Consider the following 11708-nt stretch of genomic DNA (forward strand, 5'->3'; position numbering starts at 1 on the left):
TCATCAATGTAGGTTTTGGTAATCCAACTGTGCCATTCGCACGACCCCTGGGGAACAGGCGAGTTTTAAGGCCTGTGGGGGGCGCTTGATATTCGTAGCCTATATAAGCGGATAAAGATCCTCCTTTCCATCCCACGCCTTCTTCTTTCTTGTGCCTCCCCATCCTCGAGCTCCAGCGCCCAAGTTCCAATCTTTCCCACTGCCACCAACCTCTCCGACCATGGCCGGATCCGACTCTCAAGGTAAATGGGTGGCCTCCTCCATGACAGAGAAAGACATCAAGGAGCTCCGGGGGGTACCTGAGCGCGGATGTTGCGCACCGGATCCCTGACAAGAAACAGGTTATCCCCACCCCGGAGCTCGGCGAAAGGGTGCTTTTCATCCCCCACTTCCTCCGCGGACTAGGGTTTCCCCTCCATCCATTCATGTGTGGCCTCGTGTTCTATTATGGGCTAGATTTCCACGATCTAGCCCCAAATTCCTTTCTCCACATATCAGCGTTCATCGTCGTATGCGAGGTGCTCCTCCGCATCCCCCCACACTTTAGCTTATGGCTCAAGGTTTTCAATGTGAAGCCGAAGGTGGTCGATGGGCAACACGCGGATTGTGGCAGCGCCATGGTGAGCAAGCTCCCCAATGTTACCTGTCCCAAAGGGGCCTTTGTGGAGACGGTTAAGATATGGCAACAGGAGTGGTTCTATATCACCGAACCTCGCAGCGCCAACTGGGAAGCCACTCCTGAGTTTAGATCTGGACCCCCAATGCGGCTCGAGTCGTGGACCAACAAGGGTCTGGACTGGGGGTCATCTGATGAAGTGATGATGCTGCAGAAGCACATCAAAAATATTATTGAGAAGAACACCAGCCTCACCAACGAAGTCCAGGTGATGTAGTTCCGCCGGATCCTTCCCTGCCAGCGCCGACCTCTCCCTATGTGGGAGTTCAACTCGGAAGGACCGCGGACCCTGTAGTGATTCTTCGGTATGACGCATGGAGAGATCTGGAAGCTGCTCTTCAAGGCCCAGAAGAAATGGCCAAAGACGACCGATGACATCAGCCTCGACTGCGATCATCCAGCCACCGAGGTAAATGTTCATCTTTCGAACACAACTCGGTTCACAATTAGAGGGGCATGTTAAAACTCCCATCCTTTAACCAGGGCTGGACAAAGAAGGCAGAGCGGATCAAGTGTCCGGCTCCGCTGCCCGAAGACCTAGCCGACCCTCTGCTAACGAGGATGCTGGTACCGGCGCCGTACCAGGCGCCGGAGAAGAAAGCCAAGAAGAAGGGCAAGGAGGCCAAAAGTGGCATCCACCCTAAAGGTACTTCGGACGCACTGTACGAAGAGACCAAGGCTCACTCCTCTCACGAGGGAGATGAAGACAAGGAGGAGGAGGCGGAAGAAAGCAACTCTCCCCCTAAGGGGAGGAAGAAGAAAAGGGCGGCCTCCGCGGATCCAGAGGCGGAGGTGTCCAAGAGGGGGAAGATATCCCTTTCGGATGGCTCGGATTCATATGCCGAAGCCATCCCCAAGCGGCGCCCTAGGGCAAAGCCCTTGGCCGAATCATAAGTATCTTAGAATGCTTTACATACATCCGATCTCTTGTAAGTTGTAGGATAACATGTCAATTTATGTGTATCATTCCAGCTCGTGGTCTCCCAACAATCATCATCCTCGGGGAACTCTCTAGCGCCATCGATGATGGAGAGCGAAACACCTCTGCGAGCCTGACCGCCAACCGCTACGAACAACGCCGAAGTGTTGTCCCACAAGGCCTCTCTGGACCATGGAGAGGTGCGGGAGGCCGCCAAGACGGTGCCAGAGGGTAATGCCTCAGCTGCCGAGAATATGGGGGAAAAAACCCTTGGAGACTGATGACGGGGCCATGACCCATCCGGCCCCCACCCGAACATCGTCCTGGAGACCCACACGGCTCCGGAATCGAGCGACCAGCCTCCTTTGAAGGAGGGGGAGCGTCGACTCCACCAGCGACCTCCATTAATCCGGAGGCGCCGGACACTTTGGTGGAAACACTTCGACGTGCTTCTATCGTGGACGAGCACCGTACCCTGATGGGTACAGTGGTTGAGAAGGTTCAGTCCGCCAAGAGCGGTCTGAACGAAGCCTTCATGAGCCTACTAACAGGTTCGAGGTACGCGACGCAATATTTTTTGGCCGCTTTACATATGAAAAAATATGCCTGTGTATAGATAGTAGCCCCTGAGACTCTGTTCAGCTTTTTGAGAAAAAAGGCCGAACAGAGGATCAATTATTCGCTGGAGATAACATACCTGTCTATTTTAATAAACAGGCTTCACTGTTAGCGGCAACCGCCCAGGCCGCCGAAGTATCCGAACTCAAGCAGAAGCTAGAGCGGGCCGATGAGGATCTCGTCCTCATCAACAAGAGGTTTGACAAGGCGCAAGGTATGTTTTCAAGAAAATGTTGACACTCCTGAAGTAATATACCCATGCGAGAGTCTAAGCTCCTGTGTTGCCCCGTTCATTGTTGCAGGTAGTGCAGCCGCAGTCGAAACTCGGAAGGGCGACCTTGCCCGAGCAAAGGAGCAGGCATGGGTGAGCCAAGCGGCCGCTGACAAAGCGGGTGCAGATTTAGAGGCCGAGCAGGTTGCCCGCCACCGATACGAGGAGCGGGTGACCGAAGTAGAGCAAGAGCTCAAGGACGCCGCCAGCAATTGTGAGTCCTTGGAATAGAAAAATAAAGCCCAGGCGGCCGATCTCGCCAAGGCCCTTCAAGAAGCCAAGGAGGCACGGATCGAATGCCGAGCAGCTCGAGAGGAGATCCGGCAGGCCAGACAGATAGCGGACGGTAAGCCTTTTCTTTTGCAGAGTAAATTCGGCAGTCCGAAGTATGCCTTTCTTACTCGACTGTGGAGTTCTCCAGACGCCTTTGCGGATCTTCCGAAGAGTGTCGCCGACGCCGCGCAGTACTTCCGGGCCCAGGAGGGGCACACGACGGAGATGCTATTCTGGTCGCAGTTCACGGTGCAGGAGCGCCCAGCGCTGTTGAACGACCAGATGACACAATGGGTCGAGCTGCATCCGTGGCCATGAGGGACGTCATAGTCCGGCTGTGGCCAACCGACCCCATTCTAAGCAGCTACTTTGGCCTGGTGCAGCGACTTGTCGATGCGCTGCCCCGAATTGATGCGGTCAAGCGGTCGGCATGCGTAGAAGGTGCGCGGATGGCCTTCGCCCGTGTCAAGATGCACTGGGCAAAATGAAGGTTGTCGTCATGGCGGTTGAGGGCCCGCCCGAAGGCAAGGACCACCGCAAGCTAGAGCGCTACTTCGAAGACGTCCTGCAGGGTGCCCGCTTTATAAAGGGCCAGTGCTCAAAGGACATTGTGTTCGACTAAATGCATCCGAACTACCCAGACGATGTATTATAAACCAAGGCTTTTGTAATATGTGTTATGCTTTTATCTGAACTATTTTCCTCCTGTTCGGCCGTATGTTATTATTCTAAAAGTTTGCCAGTCGTCGGCTTCAGCACCCACATAGATGCTACGAGGTTGTTTTGAATAATGTGTAGTCACTCTTTACCCAACGTCTTGGTCCGTAAAGGAGGTGACTTGCGTAGCGAACCAGGCAATCGGACTTATACGGCTTTAACACTTTCACTTAGCCATAGGAGTTTGACGGCGGGGCTAAGGACTAGCCCCTGGTGCGTATGTGGTTGTCCGAACTAGGATGCCTTAGGCGCTTGACCAAACCAAAGCCGGTCCTTCGTATAGTACGTAAAAAATCGCTAGAGATTTAGTAGGTCACTGAATTGCTGACCAGCTCTCGCCGCATCATGACAGTCAGTTTTCGGCTTTCTCTACTGAGGTGTTTGATCGGACGAACCAGAAACACAATCGCAGTAGTTCTCCCTTTACTACCTTAGCCGAACAATCGGAACGTAAGGTGGTAATCATAGGAGCCCGGCAACCCAACTATTGACCAAAGACATGATTCGGAGCCGATGCATATAATGCCATTTTCGGGACGCCGAAGTATAGTATAAAAGTGTTCAGACTTATTTTGTTTGAAATATATATATGGCCAGATGCAGCCCCTGGCGACTTGATCCGTGCCGAGGTATATGCGATAATCTTGCATAAAGAGGCGATACAGGTTAGGAAATAGGCCAATACCGCACGGGATTGAACGAAACTGTTTCCATTATAGTCTGGTTGATACGTCAAAACGTATTTTTACAGAGGATGTGATAAGCGCCGAGGCTATTTTACATGCCGAACACAAGGGAAAGCTGTGTACAGGTCCTAAAAAGAAAGGGATGGTCTTGTCTTTTCACCTTGGCGTATGATCCTTTGAGAGGATCTCATGATCGGGTATACATAGGGAGCCTGGAAAGGGGGCCCTTGGTATCATCGAAAAGTGATGTGCGTCGTAAAGAACCTGAAAAGAAAAAATAAAAGGATACGAGGGTCCGCATAGGGTCGAGCCGTATTGTGGACCTTGCTTTTGGTGTGCCTCTGTCCTTGCCCATGGTATTTTCAGTCCGTAGTTATGTACGTGCGATACATATGTCGCTATGATTTTCGGGTTTAGACTGGGGCTGGATTGCTAATCTAACTCTGGATGAGTCGGACTGTCGGTCTGCAGGGTAGACCGGACTCGTTTGACAGTGTCCGGGTGCTTGACTGCCGATGTAGTATTCGGCTTAATGAGGCCTCCCTGTACTTCGGCTACAAGGGTCGTGGTATGCTCCTCGGTACGGAGGGAGCGCTCCATGTTTCCATTGACTGTTATGACGCCGCGTGGCCCAGGCATCTTGAGCTTTAGATAAGCATAGTGTGGGACCGCATTGAAGCGGGCGAACGCGGTTCGTCCAAGCAGTGTGTGATAGCCACTGCGAAAAGGGACGATGTCGAAAATCAAGTCTTCGCTTCAGAAGTTATCTGGTGAGCCGAAGACTACTTCCAGCGTTATGGATCCTGTGCAGCAGGCCTCTACGTCGGGTATCACTCCTTTTAAAGGTGGTTTAGTGGGCTTGATCCTTGACGGATCAATGCCCATTTGCGGACAGTGTCCTGATAGAGCAGGTTAAGACTGCTACCGCCGTCCATAAGGACTCGCGTGAGATGGAATCCATCGATAATTGCATCGAGGACCAATGCTGCCGAACCTCCATGACGGATGCTGGTCAGATGGTATCTGCGATCAAAGGTGATCGGGTAGGCCGACCATGGGTTGAATTTCGGGGCGACTGGCTCTATGGCGTAGACGTTGCTGAGCGCGCGCTTGCGCTCCCGCTTGTGGATATGAGTGTCATAGATCATATTCACTGTTTTTGTCTCGGGGGGAAATTTCTTCTGTCCCCCTGTGTTCGGTGGACGAGGCTCTTCATCGTCGTCCTCGCTGGGCGGCCCTTTCCCCTTGTGTTCAGTGCTTAGCTTACCGGCCTATTTAAAGACCCAACAATTTATGTTGGTATGGTTGGTAGGCTTGTCTGGGGTGCCATGGATCTAGCAAGGTCGATCTATTATTCGGTCCAAACTGGATGGACCATCTTTGTTTCCTTTGAATGGCTTCTTCCACTGACCAGGTTTAGAGCCACTGAATCCGGTGTTGACCGCCGTGTCTCCGGTATCTTCATTGTTGCTTCGACGCTTGTGCTTATTGCGTTGTGGCCTACCGTTGCCGTCTCTGGCCTCGGAGGTGCCAGGGTCGCTGGTGCTGTTGCTTCAATGAGCTAGCCAGCTATCTTCTCCCGCGCAAAAGCGGGTCATAAGTGCGGTAAGGGCTGCCATGGACTTCGGTTTTTCTTGACCGAGGTGTCGAGCGAGCCACTCATCCCGGACGTTGTGTTTAATGGCCGCGAGGGCTTCGGCGTCCGGACAATCCACAATTTGGTTCTTTTTAATTAAGAACCTGGTCCAGAGCTTACGGGCAGATTCTCCGGGTTGCTGGACGATGTGGCTAAGGTCATCGGCGTCTGGAGGCCGGACATAGGTACCTTGGAAGTTTTCTCTAAAGGCATCTTCCAAATCTTCCCAGCTACCAATAGAATTTTCTGGGAGGCCGTTTAACCAGTGCCGTGCTGGTCCCTTTAATTTCAATGGGAGGTACTTGATAGCATGGAGATCGTCGCCGCGAGCCATGTGGATATGGAGAAGAAAATCTTCGATCCATATTGCGGGATCTGTTGTTCCATCATATGATTCAATGTTAACAGGTTTAAACCCTTCTGGAAACTGGTGCTCCATCACTTCGTCGGTGAAGCATAAGGGGTGTGCGGCACCTCTATATCGGGCGGCATCGCGACGCAGTTCGGATGACGTCCGTATGCGGTTTTCGGCCCAGGCGCGGTTATGCCTATCACGCGGGCCTTGATGGCCGTCGTCTCGCGTTGTGGCACGCCCCTTGATCCATAGATTGATCTGACTTAGCCTGCTCTATTGTCCAGGAATTATCGTAAGTCGTAGGTGTATCCTGGAGCCGCTGTCTCCTTGCCTTTGTGATGAGGCGGTGCGGGTTGGTTTTCGGCATGAGTAGCCGCTCTGTCCCATCTGCGCGATGGTTGGTCAGGCTCCTCAGCAGATTTATATTTTGGGGGTATTGGCTCAAGGGCCTCATCGTCAAATTGTGGTAGTAGCTTGCGCTTCGGGTAGCTCTTTGTTGGGCATTCGAGGCCGTATTCTTCGGCTGCCAGGACTTTAGTCCATTTGTCATTGAGCGTATCCTGTTCGACTTGAAGCTGTTGCTGTTTCCTTTTTAGGCTTCTCGTTGTTGCAATTAGCTGGTGCTTAAAGCGCTCTTGCTCAAGGGGTTCCTTGGGCACGATGAAGTCTTTGTTGCCGAGGCTCAATCATCCACCGAGATTGGTAGATAGTTACTATCCTCCGAGTCCTCGTTCCCGACTAGATCGTCAGGGTTAACTTGCCCATCCTCCCAATCATCCTGTTCGGATGTTGGCTCGACCGGGGCTTCGAGGTCTTCGGCATTCTCCGGAGTGTTATTATCTCCGGTGCCGGTATTGCTGTCTTTTTCACGGTGCGATTTTGAGCGGCACCGCTGACGTCGACGCTTTGGAGGCACCTCAGCAGGCTTGTCCTCAGTTGGGTCCTTCCTGCCGTCTCCGTCATCTTCTTTGGGTGTGTCCACCATATACCTGTCATATGTGGAGGCGGTCGTCCGGTAAACGGAGGGTCTTGGCCTTGTTCGTCTCCGGCATCGTCGTCCATGTCGTCCATGTCTTCGGAGGCGTAGTCCAGCATGTCGGTTAAGTCTTTGACAGTGGCTATGAAGTGGGTGGTGGGTGGGACGCAAAATTCCCCGCTCTCAGCCCCTAGTACGGGTTGGGCGTAGTTCTGAAGTGATTCCTCTATAATAGCGAGGTATCGCATTAAGTCCAGGGCCTCGTTTAAGAGCGACGTTTGGATATGAAAACGAGAGTCCACGGGGCTGGCCAGGGTGAAAGCCTCCTAGCCCTGCCTACTTGGCGTGGACTTCGAAAGTTCGGATCTGGAGTCCGGGGGCGAGTCCGGCCTTTCAATAATAGGGGGAACCTGGATTGATTCCGAGTTCGCCGTGGACACAATCGCTTCCGGATCCTCGATAGTGCGGTCTACAGCAGAGAGTCCAGTGGGCTCCGCACTCCATCTTCGGACCTGATGGTTTGCTCCGGATCTAGGGCCAGAGCGATGATCGGGGTCGCGAACCCTTCGAAGATCAAGTCTCCTCAGATATCAGCGACATAGTTTAGGTTCCCGAAACTGATCTGATGACCAGGGGCATAGCCGTCGATCTGTTCAAGGTGGCCAATCGAGTTGGCACGCAGGGCGAAGCCGCCGAATACGAAAATTTGGCCGGGGAGGAAAGTCTCCCTCGAAGCAAGATGATTGTGGATGATCGATCGAGCCATCGAACCTTCTGTCAACGGCACAGTGGAACTCTCAATGAAAGCACCAATGTCGGTGTCAAAACCGGCAGATCTCGGGTAGGGGGTCCCGAACTTTGCGTCTTAGGATCGAAGGTAATAGGAGACAGGGGACACAATGTTTACCAGGTTCAGGCCCTCTTGATGGAGGTAATACCCTACTTCCTCCTTGATTGACTTTGATGAGTATAGGGGTTACAAGATTTGATCTACCTCGAGATCGTAATGGCTAAACCCTAGATGTCTAGCCTGTATGATTTGTGATTATGATTGCCTCTACGGGCTAAACCCTCCGGTTTATATAGACACCGGAGGGACCTAGGGTTGTACAGAGTCGGTTTACAAAGAAAGGAAACTTCTTATCCGAAAGCCAAGCTTGCCATCCACGCAAAGGAGAGTCCCATCCGGACACGGGGGAAGGCCTTCTATCTTGTATCTTTACGGCCCATTAGTCCGGCCCATGTCACATAGCCCGGACGCCCGGGGACCCCATAATCCAGGACTCCCTCACCTGTCTTCAAGCTCTTCTTGAATCTTCTCAACTGAAGTCTGAATCTCAGTGACCTTGACATCCAAGTCATGTAGATTTGTCTCAAAGATCCTCTCAAGGCTCTCTTGATTTCAAGTCAGGGTGGCCAAACCTTTCTCAATCCTCAAAGTAGCCTAAATGAGATAACCAAGTTGATCTTGTTTGTACTTGAGAAATATCTGGGATGCCTCTTCAGCACTTGGTATCTTGGCTGCCTTCTCTGCTTTTGCTTTTTCTTTCTTCTCATGAGCCTCTACTGATGTAGGATGTGAAGCATCCATGACAACTGTGTTGTCCTCAAAATCTTGCCTCAAGGGAATGTGCTCTTTGTCCAACAAATATGTGCCTGTGCCCATCTTAGAATTTATGAGCATCTGAATATGTGGAGCATAGCCACATGAACTCTTCTGGTCAGCTGCAGTCCTCTTGACTGTTTCAACTATCAAGCTCATCACCTTGAATTTCTGTGGCACATCAAACATTTGAAGCAAGTTGATGGAGTGGCCTCTGATCATCCTATGATCTCCTGACTTGGGCAGTAAAGTGTGCCTCAATATAGTGTTCATAGTGGCCAATCCAGACAACAGATAGTAAACTGATCCAAGCTTATGAGTCTCCAAGGCTTTGTCAGGTATCTCCTTATACATATTGGCCATGGAGTTGTGATCTTTCCTGGGCTTTGCATAGACATCAATGCCATCCTCAGCCACTTCAGGAGCATTGATTAGTTCAGCCCACTCATCAATGGAAGATTGATATCTTGTGCCTTCAGTCATCCAGACTATCTTGCCATCAGGGTAAAAATGAGTTGTTGAGTAGAACTGCATGATCAACTCATCATTCCATTGGGTCAATTTTTGACACACAAACTTGTCAAATCCATTTAGTCTGAAGCTCTCATGCACTCCAGGGAAGTAGTCCTCATTGTCATCAATGAATTTCCATTCAACTCATTTCATATCATAGACAATACGCTTCTTGTCCAGGAGCACAGTCTCATAGAAATCTTGAGGCTGCTTTGTATGGAACCTGTAGTCCACAACAGTCCTTCTCCTTGCAGCATATGGATCTGGCTGTCTCCACAATCTGAGACCTTTATCTTTCCTTTCCTTCATGTTTTCAGCAACAGGATGTGTATCATCATGATCTGGGATCTTGGGTTTGAGTTTCCTAAGCACTTGGGGCTCTTCCTCTTCTTCCACCTTAGGCACTAGGGCCTTGTTCTTCTTAGCAGCTGGTATGTTCCTAGTTGATTTCTTGGGTCCTGCAAGCTTAGAAGCTTGAGCAGTAGTAGCAGCCTTGGGGGCAGTCTTGGGCTTTGATGGAGCAGCCCCTGACTTGATGGCATCCCCCATCAACTTCTGAGCTTTGGGAGCTGGTGCAGCATCTTCTTCATCCTCTTCCCCATCTGATGAATGTTTCTCAAATTCAGCCATAGGGTCTACAAGTTTGCACCATCTTCCCCTTTTTCTTTCCCTCTTTTCCTTTCCAGCATCATTTGCTGGCTAGGCCTTCTCTTGAGTAGATGCTCTAACTTTTGACATGGGCTTCCTCTGAGCAGGAGCCTTCTTCTTCATCCCTGGCTTGATGGTTGCAGCAGTGCCAAACTCTTTCTTGACAACCTTTTTCTTGGAAGTGACTTCCTCATCAACCATAAAGTCTTCATCCTTAGAACCTGAATACATTTTCCTCCTCTGCCAAGTAGAGTACTTCTACTCCCATCATCATAGCTGTCAAAGGGGCTAGTGCCCTCACTTAAGTGAACCTGTTCCTTAGACCTGTTTTGGCTGTCACTGTTGTCAGACATGGCTGAAAACTGAAGGCTGAAAGCTGACCCTGTGAATAGATATAGATAAGACAGAGTGGATGAGCATCACAAAGTGCAGAGATTTTGCAAAACAAATGAGTTAAAAACTTAATTTTAATTTTCTACAGAAGTCATTTTGGAGCTACCGATTTGTTAGACTCGGTGAGACCGAAGCAATATTAGAGTCTAAACTGGTGATATCGGTCAGACCGAGACACAGTTCGGTGACTCCGAGATTGCTAGGGTTTCACTAAGAATTGAACTCGGTCACACCGATTTGTAAATTTCGGTCAGACCAAAAATTACAAGTGCAATGGCTTGGGCCAAATCGGTGAGACCGATTTCTACAACTCGGTCGGTCCAAGATGAATTCAGCGGAAACCTAACCCTAAGTTTTCAAATAAAAACTAATCTAAAGGAGTTTTTGATTGGATAGAAGTATCTCAAATGTGGTAAGATTCATGGCATTGACCTAACTGCAGGAATCAGAGGTAAGGATTGCACATAGGGGTCGAGTTCATACCCTAACTCGGCGCTAAACTCGCTACGGCGACAACGACGACGAAGATTCCATTGACGGCGGCGGAGACCAGCGGCAGGAGGTCATTGGCGACGGAGGAGACGATCCGAAGACCTCGAGTCGGTAGAGCTGGACAGCGCGGGCGAAGGGTTTCGGAGAAGTTTCCAAATTTCGACCCGCGGGTATATATATCCAAACCCTGTCGGTGTGTCCGAGTTGAGCAACTCGGTGGCACCGAGATGCAGAATCGCAAGCGGTTACTGCAACTCAGTGAGACCGAAATGTTCAAATTGGTTGCACCGAGATTGAAACCTAGATCAACTCAATGAACTCGGTATCACTGAAAGGAATGAATCGGTCAGACCGAAATACATCAAGAGGTTTTGGAAGTTTAAGTCTATGACGAATCGGTGGCTCTGAGTGCTCCTTACCCAGAGGGTTCGGATCTGACTTGATCAAACTTTCTGATGTAGCATGAATAGAGTTTGAGACGAGAAAAGCATAGATAGCTAGAGGGAGTACTTGGGCATTCTGGTCCATCCATTTGGCAAAAGAAAAGACCAAACAATCAAAGCAACAAATGGATGTCCTCGAATGAAGAAAATTATGCAACCAACATGATCACGCAATTAAGATAGCAAATGAAATATGTGGCAAAGCATGCACAATCACTCTAGCATCTATCAATTAATTGGCGATGACTAGGTCATCTATATATGAGTATATTGACTTATGAGTCAAATGAGAACATTTGATCATAGGTCATACTCATCGTTTAAGAACAAGTGGGGTTACCACTTTTATATAAAGCATTGTTTGTGTTCACACCATTAGAGTTGCTTTAGCTCAATTCTTAGAGCAAAGCTCCCACTTGATGTGATATCCCCTTTTAGAGGGATGAACTAACATTGGGTTTTGTCGATGATGACTTCATGTAGATGTTG

This window comes from Aegilops tauschii, chromosome 6 (genome assembly GCF_002575655.3).
Source record: "Aegilops tauschii subsp. strangulata cultivar AL8/78 chromosome 6, Aet v6.0, whole genome shotgun sequence".
In the NCBI taxonomy this organism is placed as follows: domain Eukaryota; kingdom Viridiplantae; phylum Streptophyta; class Magnoliopsida; order Poales; family Poaceae; genus Aegilops; species Aegilops tauschii.